Consider the following 16994-nt stretch of genomic DNA (forward strand, 5'->3'; position numbering starts at 1 on the left):
TAAAAGAAACTGCACTTTCTAACTTTAATATGGATAACCCAGATCAGGAAGCATTGGGTTGTCTAAAGCTCCATGTGCTTGTGACAGATTCATGGGAAATCCCTGCAAAATCCATAACAGTTTACATCCTTTATCTATGTTTCAGAGCAACAAACCAGAGCATAGCAGTGCTTGCTATAAAATGGTATGTGAAAACCCAAATGGTATATCAAAGCATAAAGGAAAATAAATTCTTTATCTTTCAGACCATCTCTTTCAGTTAAAAACAGTAGTTAGTGAAAATGAAGCTCTTGAATGGATGACTGCAAACACATCCTCTCAGAAGTATATGTGTCTCGGTCTCTTTATCCACCCACCCACTCACAGCTATTTACTTTACTTAAATTTGTTTGTTTGTTTAATGCATAGTGACCTTTCAGGACAGAATAGAGCTGATGATTATGGATTCCTGAACTGTTCAACTTTTTAAAAAAGAAAATGAGGCTATTTCATGGAAGAAATTCCAATTTGCTTTATACAGATTATTTGAATCAATTCATGTGAGCTTGACTATTTTTAACTTGAATTGTCTAATGTGGTACAATAGACTGCTTTTACATGATCTTTGTGTTAGACAGGGTTCTCTAGAGAGACAAAATCAGATTGCTAATAATTATATATATATCACAAGAAATGAACTGTTAAATTGTATACATATAGATAGATAGATAATACAAGAAATGAACAGTTAAATTACAAAGCAGTACAAATGGCTCAGTGCAACTCACTCCCGAGAGAGAGTTTTGAGATATTGGCAGCCCTTCAAGTCTTGAGGGCCGCCAGGTAGTCCTCTGTAGACACAGCTAGGCTATCCCAGCACAGGTAGCAAATAGCAAGGCAGGTCACCAACAGTCAGTCCCCAGCTCAAAAGATGCAAATTTCAAGGGACCTCAACTTACAGCAATACAGTCCACAGGCTAGGCATCCCACAGGTAGTGTAGTCTATAAATTCAGGCACAGAACAAGCAAGGCAGCCACACACTGTCTGATGATCAAAGAGTGAGAGAGAAGAAAGGCAAGGCTCGTGGAGCCATTTATCTCTCTGCCCTTCAATTAATCCCACTTGTGTTTATCTGCCAGGCTAGCACAATAAACTAACTATCTCAATCTTTCTAACCACAAGCTCGAAATTCTCACCAAATTATGAGGGAAAATTTTGAAAATCAGGTGCTTGTGACTGAGTAAAGAGATTGGACTGCTTGCTAATCATGCAAATGTGGCGCCTGGCACCCTTGTCAGGGTGGGACCATATAAATAAGGTATATGGAACCCTAAAATGAGGAACTGGTCAATTCTGCCATCCCAATAGGCTTAAAATGAGCCACCCCAGAAGTACAAAGGGGATCCCATTATCATCAAGAATAAGAGAAAACAGCAGAGTATATCTTTTAGACCCAGAGTCCCTGAGCTGAAAATTTTTAGACCCAAGAAACAGAGAGAGAGCTATATAACCAGAGACAAGGCAAGACAGTGGAAAGTGGTGGTGGAAAAAAAGTGTCAGTCAAACCAGAAGAAGTGGTGCGATTGGCTTCACACAGAAGCAAGCAGGTTACAGTGGGTGAACGGATCCACTGAGTGTGGGAGAGCTGTGGGCCTTAGACAGGAAGCTTCCTGAAAGACCAGTGTACCTCTGGGATTTTATAGGTAAACCTAAATTGTTTTGTAACACTTGCCTGAGCACAGCAGATGTCAGGCCGGTCCAGTTCAACAGGTCCACAAGGCCCAAAGAATGAAGGTCAAGAAGAGAACCGCTTGTGGGCACAGCCAGCTTATCTTGACCACAGAATTGCATCCCAAGTCTTTCCTTATCCTAAATTGTAACATATTATTTCCCACATAGATCTTAGAATAATGGATATTGTCTGTGAGTTTTGTGTCGCTACTGCAATACATTATAAAGCCCAGCAGAGAAGTAGAGAATGCCACGGGAGGGATGGCTGATGTTAGAATTGGTGAAAAGTTTGGAGAGGTGAGGTATATTTGACCTCTACTTCATAGGAATTTGCCTTGAACTATTTGCCTTGACTATGAAATAAGAGAAGGTCAGATGCCCTATCACATTTTTTATACCTAAAAAGCAGAGTTACCATTATCTGTCAATTTATCCTTTATGTTGTTATAATATGAGAAACCCCAATCTATTACTATTCCGAACTCTTCAAAACCTTATAGGAAAATTCACCGTTTGAGTTAACTGATCAGTTTCATCAGCAAAATTGTAGAATATCATTTTTCACTTACTATGATTAAACAATCATTTAAATGATATAGGAGAAAAACATACTGAGTACTCAGTCCTAGCTCTGCCACTTTATAGCTATGAGATGGTGAACAACATATGAAATTGTTTAATATAAATAAGCACAATTAAGCTCATGCTTAATTTGCTTAGTGTCTCCCTGTCAGGAATTGTGAATTTGAAAAGAACCTTTGATTTTCTAGTGTGTTTGGGTGTCAGGAATTGTGAATTTTAAAAGAGCATTTGATTTGTAGTGGGCTTGGGTGAGAGATAGATGCCAGCCATGGCTAAAAGCAAAACCTGTAATGTGATGAAAAACATGTAAAATTGTTCACTACCAATTAGCAAGCAAATCCAAGTAGGCCCATACTTGGTAGCTTATTGGTCAATCTGGCATTGCTCAGTACCTGCCAGTGCAGCACTGAAACCATATGGAACACAGAAAAAGAATGAGAAGACTGATGTAGGTGGTACAACAGGTAAGCACTTGACTAGGTCTGAAAGGTTGTCTGTTTGAACTCCTGGGACAGCTTGGAAAGATGTCAATTTAGAGAACCTGGGTGGCAATCCTACTCCAGCATATGGGGTTACTCTGGGGTGAAAGTGACTCAACAGTACCTAACACCAACAATAACAGACACCAAAAGAGAAACAGAAATGTGGGGAGGGGGGGAGACCAAACAGATAATCCTTATGTACATTGCTCAAGTGTTTAACAGTTTGTCCATAAGAAAGCATTACAACTTAGCATCACTGAAGATGTGAGTGCTATAGTGGGGTGGTAAAATCAAATTGTGCCCAGCTGTCCGAAAGAATAGCATCTGGAGTTTTAAAAGTTTGTCTTAAAACAAGCAGCCATCTGAATGAGGCATCAACCAGTCAACAGAGAAGAAGCACACCAGCCTGTGTGATCCAAGGACTCTAAATGATAAAATCCAAGATTAGAGGAGAGAATTGTACTAGAGCTTACATTCTGGACACCTGATTTTCAAAAAGCTATAGACAACAATGAAAGCCCAAATCCATCTGCAGATTCCCTATACAAATTAAGCCTCCAGTGAGCTCCTTGAGACCATTGACAAGGTACATCAATAGTCTTGCCTTCTGGTAGAGTGCATTGGAAAGTGGACTACTGCAGGTATAATTAGATTAAAATTCAACATTTTATCATTTGTTTTCTCTTTCGATTCATTTTTCATTTGTTCCAGGTTTTATTATATTCTGTTGTCTCTTGGATGAGGGGTTTTCTTGTGTTTTATTTTGTTGTTGTTACTGCTGGCTTTTTGGTATGATTTTCTTTATATGAAATCCAGAATGGGTACACCATAGAGTTAGTCACTAGATCGATAGATGCTTAGGGTTATAGCAGGGAAGTGGAGGACAACACAGAGCTAATCATAATGGGTACAGAAATGAAGGAACTGTTCTAAAACTGATTGTGGTGATGTTTGCACTTTTTAGTATGCTCAAACCAATGAATTGTATGGTACGTTGAATTACCTGCCAATAAAACTATGTTAAAATTAGCATCAGAATATTAAAATATGGTATTTCATCTGAATTTTCTTGTATGTATCAAATGTCTATCCTCACTGATAATATGTGATATTTTGCGGTTGAAGAACATTCTTTGCCTCACTCTTCACATCTCCGTGTGATCGTCTCCTTTAGCTGAAAGCTGACACACAGCTCCTCCCAGCACAGGAGCAGAATAGATTTCTGGTGTCTTGACTTGGTGCTTGACCTAAGGTGTGCCTGATCCAATCCTTAGTATGTTCAATAGTCTCACATGAATGTGCAAGTTGGATGGCAAAAAAGGAAGACCCAAGACGAGCAGATGCCTTTGAATTATGGTGCCGACAAAGAATACTGAAAGTACCATGGACTGTCAAAAAGAACAAACAAATCTGTCTTAGCAGAATTGCAGCTAGACTGTTCCTTAGAAGCTAGAACGGCAAGACAATGATGTGTGACTTCCTGTGGCCACTCAAATAATGTGAAAGGGCCATGTGCCAGCTTCAGATGTGGGCCTTAAGAGATGATCATTGCACCCTTTCTCTGTCCCGCGGCTATTACTGTGAGAAGATGCTGTGCCAGCTCCAAGCGCTAGGGGGAGGATAAGAGACCTAAGAATAAAGCAGCAGCACCCAGCAAAACCCACTCTCAGTCTACAGCTGCATGGTAGCAAGCTGGGCCCAGACCTGTTGGTCAAATCTCAACCAATCCACAGTTCTGTGAGGATAAATGATTGCTGTCTTATTAAAATGAGTTTCAGGATGACTTTTTGCATCGCTGGCAGTAGAGCCCTGGTGGCATAGTGGATTATGCACTGGGCTGCTAACTCCAAAGTAGCAGTTTGAAACCGCCAGCTATTCTGTGGGAGAGAGACCAAGCTTTCTACTCCCAGGACACTGATTCCCTGATGCCCACAGGAACAGTTGTAGTCTGTGCTATAGGATTGTTATAAGTCAAAATCGATTCGATGAACGTGAGTTTTTTGAGTTTGAACTACCTGAATTACATCTTTTTTATAGGAATCTTTTTTTTCCAATTACTGCCCTCATTTGCTGATACATTTCCACCAGAAAGGCAACCATTCTTTGCCATTTTTTAAACACCAAAGTTTGCTTAAAGCAATGATTTTTTTTTTATTTAAGTGGATCTGGTTCATTGTGTGGAGAAAAAGAAGCCGATGATATGGAAAATGACTAGAAGTCTAGCTTCCATGAATCAGCAAAAAGTAAAATGCTAGCCAGGCAAAATTGGTCACCATATTGCCCTGATATTCTTTTCTTCCTTAATCCTCTGTGTTATGTCCAACTTCACTGCGCACACATACTGGATCATACTCTGAGTCCCTAAACTGCCAGGGCTAGACCACGATCCCTTCTTCCGAGAGCAGCGTGATCTAGCTCTCTGCGGGAAAATCTAGGGAACAGAGTTGAGAATAGTTCAGTGTATCAGAGAAACCTTAGGCAGGATCTCAATCCCTCTCCCCAAATTGCAACTAGTGTCTCAGTCCCCAGGAAGTTCTGACCCACTCTTTTCCTTGGTCTTTCTCTCTAGGGAAGATTCCATTTTCTTGGAATTTTCAGATTTTACTACTATTTGAGTAATAGACAGCAGATGAGGAACAGGTTTCATGTGAGAGTTAAAAAGCTTCTAGAAACTGGAAGAGTCAAAGGTGGCACTTGCCCTGAAGTTCCTCAATTGCTATGCCTTTTGAGGTCTCTGTTGTTTATCTTTACCATACAGACAGGACTGAGCGTTCTAAACCTCTGCCATTTCTGCCTGCATTTCATCAAACCTTGGGGCTGCTATTTCGTAGGCGAGTCAGTGGGCTCTGGTGTTACATTTTGCCTCTGGTCTGCTAGATCACTGCTCTGTTCAAGAAAACACAGTAGGAACAGTCAAAGTCAAGAGAGAAACAGATTGTGGAATGTCGTAGAAAGTTTGCATCAGTTGCATAAAGTTTCATGATGAAATTTAAATCAACCTTAAGAATTTTAGAATTGACTTAAATTTTCTTAAAAGGAGAAGTAAATCCAAAGGAATGAGTCCGTGGTGAAACATTAAAGACACCAAGGAGGTCTGGGAGGTAGGTGAGTTTTCTCCAGAAATTACCCCAGGTCAATTACCACATCAGCCCATACAGTGTACCCACTCTGGGCTCATGACTTGATTTTTCCAACACATCCTCACAAGTAACACAAAGTGGGATCATCTGTACTTCACACTGGTTGTTTTATTAAAATACAGCTAGATTGGTGCTTGGGGAATAGTCTTGGCTCATTAGTAGAATTTGTGCCTTCTTTGTGGGAAGCCTGGGTTTGAGTCTCAGCTAATGCACCCAATGTGCACACACCCCACTTGTCAGTTGAGATTTTTGTGACACTATGGTGCGGAACAGGTTTCAGCTAATTTGCCGGACTATGATGAACTAGGAAGAAAGGCCTAGTTTTCTATGTGCAACAACCAGTCTGAAAACCACTGACTACGATGAATTGGTCAATAACTGTGAAAGTCCTCTTTCACTGTGCAGGACCAGATAGTGTTTGTTCTGTTATGCCTACCATAAGTCAGCGCCAGGTTGAGGGCAGCTTCCAACAAAAAGACCTGTGTTACTCACAGGTGGTCAGTGTGTGTGAAGCTTTGTCTTTCCCAGGGCCCCAAGCAGGCTTCCTGAATCAGAATCTCACCAGTCTCTGTTTGGGGATGACATTCTCTAGGAGATTCTTGGTCATGATGTTAAAACTCAAGAACAGTTGATTTATATCACTTGAGCGAGCTACCTCTCTGGCTCTGGCACAGCTGCCTACAAAATGGAGATATCAACTCTCATGGTCACAGTAGACCTTGCGGTCCTGTGCCTTTATCTCAAATAACACTAGCCTCTTTTCTGTTTGTTTGTTTGTATGTTATTCCTGTTTGATCCATGAGTGTCGTAGAATATAAGGACAATTATGAGCATCAGATCATGTGGTGAAGCATCCTCATCCTCACCATAAAGTACCAGGATCACCACCAGGTAAACATAGACATATTTAGAATTTGCTTCTGCAGGTATAGAGTTTTGATCATCAGGAGGGAAAAAAATCATTGGCTATATAGTAATAATAATCGGCTATATGATGATATTAAAGAAATATTTTAGAGATATAGTAATTGTACAGTTAAGTTATTTCAAGAGTGCACAATAAAGTGTTTATGAGTGAAATGATATTATATCTGGGATTTTCTTTTAAAAGATTGAGTTCTAGGGATGATGATAGGACAAATAAGATGGGGCCAGTTTTTATCTGAGTCTATACAGCTGGGTGATAGACAGCAAAGAGGGGTTTGTGTCTTGAAATTTCATTGTGTAAATTTCCCCATAAATTCATTTTTAATTATTTAGCAATCTAAAAGCAAAATAATAAAGGGAGAAAAGATTTTTCTAAATTAAACAATGACAAAGAATAAACCTCCTTTTCCTGGTCATGAAAACTAATGCATGATTGAATTCATCACCTCCACAGGAAAGTTGCCTACAGGCTTTTTCATTGAACACCTACTTCTCTAGGGCTTCCTGCTTGAATTTATCCTTGTTTTTTATCTTCCTCAGAGGGGCTAGTGCACAGCGTTTGCACTGAGAAACAAATGTTGAGTGTGTAGCGCTTAGTGCACGCATGCTGAACACAGAGTGGGCATTCAGGAGTGTCCACAATCAAACGTGGAAGAAAGAGATGCAAAATGACAACCAAAAGACATATTACAGTTCAGTGATGCTTTGCCTGTCGTGGATTGAATTCTGGCCCCTCGAAATAAAGCCACTTGACTTAGCTATGATTATCAGTGGTTAGGCAGTGATGATGTCATTTGGCAGTAATGGAATTACATCATCTTCTCCTACGATGTGATCTGGTGTCATCAGTCACCTGTTTGTAAGGAGATGAGGGTGGAATGCAATACCCTTATTGAAGTCACAGCCCTGATCTTAGATAAAGGGGGTTTCCCTGGGAGCTTGGCCTGGATTACCTTTTATTTTACATGAGATAAAAGGAGAGAGAAGTGAACACAGAAGGGAAACCCAACTAACACCAAGAAAGGAGAGCCAGGAGAGGACTGCGCCATTTGTGCCTGGGGTCCCTGTACTGAGAAACTCATAGGCCCACAGGAAGGTTGATGACAAGACATGTGGAGCTCTCCAAGGAACACTGACTCTATGGCTATTGAAAGAAGACGAGGACTTGGCTCTAGATTACCAACAGAGAGAAGACGAGGATTTGGCTCTAGATTACCAACAGAGAAGACGAGGACTTGGCTCTAGATTACCAACTGGGAGAAGACAAGGACATGGCTCTAGATTACCAACAGAGAGAAGATGAGGACTTGGCTCTAGATTACCAACAGAGAGAAGACGAGGACTTGCCTCTAGACTACCAACAGAGAGAAGAAGCCTTCCCCTAGCACTGGCACCCTGAACCAGAGACTATAAATGTCTATTTGTGAGAGCAATCCTCTTGTGGAACTTCCAATACAATGACACTAGATAACAACAACGCCCAAGCCTGCCTCTCCTTTAAGAACTTACCTCATCCATTCGAAGTGAGTGACTACGATGTGGTCTTTACCCAGAGAAGGGAGCATCAAGTTCTAGACGGCTCTCCACACATGTTGTTTCATCCATGCCTTCAATGAGTTGTGTTTACAAGTAAAGCAGCCTGCCTATCAATGGAGTTCAAATAAGTGGAAGTTAGAAAAACAATAATAATTTTTACCTTTAAAGATACTAAATTAAAATATTGTGACAATTGTCGTTGCTGGCAGGGAGGTGACCCTGTTCCACCCTGAGTGGAAATTGGTATGACATTTCTAAAAGTAAATTGAACAATTTGTGGCAATTTGATAAGTGGCAATCATGCTAAAGTAGCATCCTGTCTTCTAAGAATTACTAAGAACAATATCAAGGAAATATACACACCTTTTTTCCAACAGTTTTCTCGGCACATAATTTACATATCATATAATGGGATAGTTTAATTATTTAATTATTCAATCATATCAAGGGAAATTGTATAATCACTACCACATCTATGTTAGAGCTTCCCCCGCCCCCATGGTTAAATATCCTTAAAAATGAATTGTGCAATCGCGATCAGTTCTAGTGCTCCCTCCCACCTACCACCTCCAATATTTACTCCTGAAATCCTCTTTCCCTCCCTATTGCCAGTCTCTCACCCCTGCATTCCTTGTAACACTTTGTATCAGTTATTACCATCATACATCCATTCCTCCTGTGTTACACAGCTGGAAAACCCCACAGAAAACAACGAAGAGCAAATCACACAAAGGTGGTAAGGATAAAATCATATTAGTATAAAGACAAAAATTCAAATATTGCTAGAATGGGAGAAGACCCCTATCAACATTCAAAGAGCCAGGGAAGAAATTTCTGTCATGGAATAACTCAGAGAGACTTACACGCAGTACAAATTCAGGTCATGTCTATTAGGGAGGTCAACTGGCCAAGTATCAAGTTCAATCCAGCATAATCAAGGATACAATGGTCTCTGCCTGCTAGTAGGACTGTTTGGGACTCTTGCCTTTGGGTAGAGTGGAGAGTTTTGAGCAGGGTCATGTTGTAAGAACTAATTGTTCTTAAGCTGGAGCCAGGATTTAGTGAGAGCCCAGAACTCATTCCTGGATTTATACCTTTTTTTTTTTGCTGAACTTGGAAATTAATACATATATCATATCATTCCCAAGTTCAATCATATCAAATATAATTATACAATTGCTTCCATAATCAGTCTCCAAACATATGTTTCCTTCCTGGGCTGCTGGATGTCATTTCCTTCCTATCTCTCCCACCTCTCTATATTGCTTCTCCCCCAGCCTCTTGTAAAATATAAAAAACTTATAAAACATTTGCAAAGCCATTTGCTAACAATACACCTGATATCATCTACTCAATTCTGACTCTACAGGACAGAGTAGAACCAATCCCTGGGGTTTCCTAAGCTGTCAATCTTCATAGGAGCAGACTGCCACGTGCTCCTCCACCCACTCCTCCACCCCCCCAGTAGCTGGCAAGTTTCAACTGCAGACCTTTAAGTTAGCAAGCTACTTAAATCAGTGTACCACCTGGGCTCCTTTGTTAACTATGGGTCAAGGGAACTTTACAATACAGCCTACAATACTATTAAACCGATTATTTTGTTATTTATTTATTATTATAAAGATATTTTAAATGAAGTAAAAAAATCCTGTGATAGTGAAGATAGTACTGTATGTCTATATTCTACGACTGATATAATAAATATATGTATTTACTGAAAATAACAATACTGTATCCTAAAAACAGTTGCTTTGGGTGGGTGGACCATGAATATCTTTTCTTTCTTTTTCATAGTTTTTAATGATTTGGAAATTTTCTGAAAGAGAAAAAAATAACATAAGAGCCGTGGTGGTACAGTAGTTAGGAATACTCCAGCTGCGCTGTGGGAAAAAGTTTTGACAGTCTACTTCCATAAAGATCTGCCACCTTGAAAACCATCTGGGGCAGTTCTATTGTACTCTAGAGCATCATTGTGAATCAAGGTTGACTCACCACCAATGGAAAGAATCTTATTTTCATAATCATGACAGTATTTTAAAGATTAGTTCTTCATTTTCCACCAAATGGAGTTGCCCTGTATTTCCTAATGGCCCGATGATAATGACGTTGAAGGCAGAAACCTCACTCAGAATAGGTGTTCGGCAAAAGCTCATATCATTGTGAATGAGGGACAGTGCGGAGTGGAGACCCAAAGCCTATCTGTAGCCAACTGGACATCACTTTACAGAGGGGTCGTGGGGAGGAAACGAGCCAGTCAGGGTGCAGTATAGCACCGCTGAAACATACACCTTTCCTCTAGGTTTTTAATGCTTCCTCCCCCCACTATCATGGTCCCAATTACACCTTACAAATCCGGCTAGACCAGAGCATGTACACTAGTACAGATAGGAACTGGAAACACAGGGACTCCAGGACTGATAAACCCCTCGGGAGCAATTATGAGCATAGAGATACCAGGAGAGGGTAAGGGGAAGGTGGGGGAGTTAGGGGAACCAATCACAATGAATTACATATAACCCCCTCCCTGGGGGGTGGACAACAGAAAAGTGGGTGAAGGGAGACATTGGTCAGAGTAAGACATGAAAAAAAATTTACAAATTATCAAGGGTTCATGAGAGGGGGAGGGAAAATGAGGAGTTGATACCACGGGCTCAAAAAGAAAGAAAATGTTTTGAGAACAATGATGGCAACAAATGTACAAATGTGTTTGACACAATGAATGGATGTATGAATTGTTCTAAGAGTTGTAAAAGCCCCCAATAAAATGATTTTTTTTAAGAAAAGGAAAACAGTATGCTGAGTGAAATAAATGAGACACAAAAGAACAAAATGGTATTACTCAACTTATATTAAATATATAGAGTAGGCAAAGATAAAATGTTTTAGTGGTTACCAAGGACAGATAGAAATGACAGGATGAGGAAGGGACATTCATTGCTTAGGGGACACGGTGCTTCTTCTGTGCAAGGTGATTTTAAAAATTGGGAATGTGATAGTGGTGATAGAGGCATAACATAATGAACACAATTGATGCCCCTGACCTGTACCATGTGAAAGATGAGTGTGTATACCTACCAGGCACACATATACATATTTAGCACAAGATACATTTTTTTACTAAAAAGTAGCTTAATCATACTGTGACTGCAAGATCAGATGGCATTCAAATGATTCAAGGAGCTTTTCAAAAACTTGAGGGAAAGGGAACTGAAAGTCAATGGAATTTTCCCATGAACATTTTGAAGCTCACCCTCTCATAAAAAATAGCCTCATTGGTCCAAAACTAAACACCGCATGGCCCAGTGCCATCCTCACAATTGCTCCTACTCTCGAGCCCATTGCTGCCCCCACTATGTTAGTTCATCTCGTCGAAGGCCTTCTTCTTTCTTGCTGTCCCTGTACTTTACCAAAGATGATGTCCTGCTCCAGGGACTGGTCTCTCCTGACAACACGCCCAAAGTACATGAGATGCAGTCTCACCATCCTTGCCTCTTAAGAAGCATCCTGGCTGTACTTCTTTTAATACATGTTTGTTTGTGCTTTTGGCAGTACTTTCAATACTGCTCACCTGCACCATTCATTCAAATGCATTGTTTATTCTTTGGTCTTCTGTTCACATACATATGTGAAGGTCTAACTTTCACATGCTCATGAAGCCATTGAAAACCATGGGTTGGGTCAGGCACACCTTAGTACTCTAAAGAAGTTTTGTGCAGAATATTTACCTAAAGCAGTGGGTATTTTGATCTCTTGACTGCTGCTGCCATGAGCATTGATTGTGGACCCAAGCAAGACAAAAGTTTTCACAACTTCAGTCTTTGTTCCATTTATCATGACATAACCTATTGGTCCAATGAATGCTGCAACCATTTTTGGATGATCTTCAGCAAAATTTTATTTGCATGTGATATTAGCAATGTGTTCTATAAGTTAAATGTTCTGTTGATTCATCTTTATTTGGAATGGGTGCAAATATGGATCTCTTCTAATCAGTTGGCCAAGTCTTTAAATTCATTATCTTCTTTGTATAGAAATGCTGCCAGGCCCTGACCATACAGCCACCTCCCCTAGCTCTCCCAAAAAATTGCCTGCTGGACTGTGCAGTCCCTTACCCCCACCTCTCAAGGCTAGAGCTAGACTGTTCAGCATTCTAAGGAGCTTATCTCTCCGGGCCAGGTCTGAACAGCCCCTTCCCTCAGTGTTCCAGGAGGATTTACTCTCAGACCACATCCTGGCTCAGACCCTGCAACTGCAGCACCAGAAGGCCTTCCTTTCCAGCACATACATCCTTGGCTCAAGCTCTGCATATGCCCCACTGCCTCACTGCCAGGTGTGATTTCCCTGACTTAACTCATTGGGTTTCAGAACCTGCCCAGGGGTTCAAAATCACTCCGTCCCTTTTTCTGCTCTCCCTTCCCTCCCAGGGGTTTTATGTACCCCAATAAAATCTTTCTCAACTTCACATTCCTGGCTAAATTCTATCTCTGTTCTGTGTCTCTGTCTCCAACCTCTCAACTTAGTGCTGAAAGACCTGGGACTGACAGGAGGGGCCTCTGTGCCACCTGGCCTTCCTCTGGCCAGTGTGCAGCCCTGTCATCTATCTCCAACCTCTCACTGACCCCCCATAAAATTATTTTTAAAATGCAATCGATGTCATGGAATTGTACAAATGTTAGCAATTGTAGAAATTGGTTTAATTGGTGTATGTTCTGCTGTGCAATGGCAACAAAAATAAAGAAAATAATTTTTAATCATGCTAACAAGTTGGAAAACGATATAAAAATTATCTTTAGCAAAAAAAGTAATGCTGAAAATGCTTACAATAAAACTACCAAACTCATTGCCATCTATTAATTCTGATTCAAAGCCATACTATAGGACAGGGTAGAACTGTGCCCTGTGGGTTTCTGAGACAGTAACTCTTTTTTGTCCCCCCAGTTTTATTTGCAAGTAATTTACATATCATATAATATAATAGTTCAATCCTACAATCATATCGTGGAGAATTGTAGAATTAATTTTAGAGCACCCCCCTCCTCCATGGTCAAATCGCCTTGAAGATGATTCGTGCAGTCACAACCTGTTCTGGTGCCTCCCCCCCACCCCTGCCCGCCCCCGCTACTGTCTTCATTAGTTACTCGCATAATCCCCTTCCCTTCCCTGTCTTCGCCACCCCTACCCCTGGATGCCCTGTCTCCCTTTTTATCTGTTATTGTCATTATGCATCCACTCTTCCTGTTTCACACCTGGGAGACCCAGCAGTAAGCAATAGAAAACAAAATTGTGCTAAGGTGGTAAGGGTAAAATACACTAGTATAGAGACAAAAATACTAATAATACATAAAAAGGCTAAAAGCCCCCAACAATAATCAAAAAGTCAGGGAAGCAATGTCTGTCATGGCACCAATAAGCGATATCTATGCCCAGACCAAGTTCAGGTTGCATCTATATGGTGGCCTACTAGCCAAGTGTTGAGTTCAATCCAACATAATCAAGATTACAATGGTCTCTGTCTGATAGTAAGGATGATCATGACTCTCGACTCCACAGGAACAGAAATCCCCCTGTTTCTCTAGCAGCTGGTGGTTTCAAACTGGCGACCTGGCAGCTGAAGACCCAACAGATAACCACAACAGATCCAATAAGTGAACATGCATCATAGCCTATGAGATGCTGTTAAAAATGGCAGCCACTGAAACCATTTGTTTGACTCGGTGCTTTATGTAAATTATGTTGGCTTTAAGCTCTTGTGTCAGGTCAGTCTTTTGGTTTGGCTGTTGCATAACACAGTCCATGGTTGAGCAAGGAGAGGCCACTGTCTGTATTTCCTCTCTTCACCCTCACAATTTTTCTGAAGTCATCTGCCTCTTCCAGGGAGAAACACGTGACTTTCCAGTCTGTACAAGGTTCCTCTAAGACAAGACATTAATTATTACTTGTTTTCCCCTGGCCTCCAAGGCCAGCTTTAGCTTTCACTGCCCCCTGAAAATGGCACCTTGCTTGGGATGTAATTTTGATGCCACCTTGTTAGTACTTCTGTTATAACAGGGAGGAAGAAACTGCATTGCCTTAAAATAAAAATAAACTCAAGCAAAATAACTCTGCTTAATTAGAACAAAGACTGCCCTTGGCTGGCATTTTGTGCTAAGTAACTTGTCAGGAAACAGTTTTGGAGGAAAAATGTCAATAGAACCAGAGACTAGATTCAGAACTTAGTTCCATGGCTCCGTTAGCTCCTCTCCTGGATCCCCCCATTTGTTCTCGTCAAGCTTTGACCTCGTCACCTGTGACATAATAGCATTAAATTTTCTGGGCTGCTGGCATGTTCCTGGGTTCGAGATCCAAAGCATCTTAGAGGCTACATATAATTTTAGAGGTCATCTAGACCCACTTTCTCTTTAGTTTATGATTTGTTCCTCGGTTTCTGGACATTTCCAGGGCCAGAGAATTCTCACTCTCTTTTGTGAGGAACTCTGTGTTATCATGAGGCAAAAATACTCCCGAACATTCTTTGTCAAATTGGACAGAAGTCTACCTCACTGTAACAATCTCATGGCTCTCGTACTTCTACTTTCCTCAACTTTACTGTTTAAGTGTTTTTCTCTTTCTAAATGATATTTCTCTAGCAACTGAATAATTCTATTGAATCTCTCTCTCCATCTCCCCCCCTTACTGTACACACTGCAATAACTAAAATTTCTATCACAGTATCTGAGGATAAGCTTTGACCCTGAATTCTGTCTCTATCGCTTAGTAACTTGGTGGTCTGGGGAAAATTAATCTATCCAGCTTAATTTTTCTCCATAAACTGAGATGATTATGTGACTTGCTTCATGAAGGTGTTTGGCTCCATGCAGAGAAAGCATATAAGACATTTCTGGAAGGACTTGGCATGGAGTTGACACTCCACATCTTTATGATCCGTGAAGATGACAAGGATGATATGGTTTCCAGTCCCCTCCTCATTATGATTAGACGATTTTGTAATCTCTACTTTTCTAATGCCCTTTCAAAACTGTACTGCCTGAGCAGGAAGTACAAGATGTTACAACCAGAAAAGTAAAAAAGTCAGTGAGATGACTGCCAGTTGACCTGAATATTAGAGTTTTGAAATTGTGTCACTTATGAGACTTTTCTAAGGCTCCTTTATGTATTATATGAGGAGCGTATGAGTAGCTTGTTAGCTTATTGTGAGAATCTCAGTAAGATTATTAAAGAATGATAGTGGGCGTGTGGAAGCCACAGCTCTCTGCACTGCCTTCCCACCTCTCATCTGCCAGCCTGTCATACGGCAGTGGCTTGCAAGTTGTATGATGATGGAAGCTAAGCCGCCGGCATTCAAAGTGTCGGCAGGGTCAACCAATGTGGGCAAGTTTTAGTGGAACCTCCATGCTAAGAGAGGCCTGGCAATCTATTTCGAACAATTATCCAATGAAAATTCTTTGTGTCCCAACTGAATATTGTCTAACGTAGTGCTGCGCAGTAAATCCCACCCTTCCCCGCCCAAGTTTGAAAGGTATGCAAAATACACAGTGCATGCCGTCCAAACTCCAGTTTGAAAGTGGCCAGAAGTGAAGTTGAGCGTACTAATGACTAATGATGACCCAGGACTAGGCAACATTTTGATCTTGTACACATGGTCACTGTAAGTCAGAGCTAACTTGATGGCAACTTCCATCAAAAAAACAAGAACTATATTAAAAAGCACTTAGTCTTATCTTGGTAAGCAGTAAATAGTCAAGATCATCCTGACAGAAGATGGCCTGAAAGACTTAGAGAGAAGGGCTATTTCTTAATGACACAGCACCCGTGGTCACCCCCATCCCTGAAGGCCATAAAGGAAAGGAGAAGAGAAGAAAGCCGATTAGAGAAGCTAAAAAAGGGGTGGGGGGAGAGGCCGTGGCAGTGGGAGGGCAGGAGGGATGGGGAGCATACCAGATGAAGAAGAGCCTGCAGAAGAGCAAAGCAGGCGAGAGTCCCCAATACCTGCAAGGGCTTCATTCTCCTCTTGTCCCTTGCCTGTGCCCTCCTCCTCATTGTGGTCTGTGTGAAACCATTTGAACCTTCAAAACTGACACTCATGCTCACAGTGAGGGGCTCGTGTACAGAAGAAAGAAAGGGCTTTGGTATCAGGCCCAGGTTTGTCTTCTTTTGTCATTTTATCTCCTTATAGGACTCCGGATTACATCTCCCATTCGAATACCAAATTCCATTGAGTTTCTGGAAAGCATGACCTTTGCTTCTCTAGACTAAGGATCTTCTTCCAGATTCATTTATTGCATTGTTTAATGAATTCTTTAGCACCGCCAAAAAAGAAACAAAAAGCTAAAGGCACTTTAGGTGAGGATTGAGAAAGTTCTTTTCATTGAGTGAATTCGGCCTCAGGAGGCCTGTGTTGGGCCAGATTGACCAGAGAAAAAATCCCAGTGCCATTCATCTAAGTGTAAGAAAGAGCTTAATCTAAAGAAATTTTATAGATTGGTGAAACATCCTAGCTCAGTCCAACTCAAGCCCATAAGCCAGACACTAGTCCGTAAGTCCCTCTTCAGATTCATGCCGTCACAAGCAATGATGCAGCATGCAGGAAGATCACAGGTTGGTGGGTGCGGAGTCCTG

This window comes from Tenrec ecaudatus, chromosome 9, assembly GCF_050624435.1.
Source record: "Tenrec ecaudatus isolate mTenEca1 chromosome 9, mTenEca1.hap1, whole genome shotgun sequence".
NCBI lineage: Eukaryota > Metazoa > Chordata > Mammalia > Afrosoricida > Tenrecidae > Tenrec > Tenrec ecaudatus.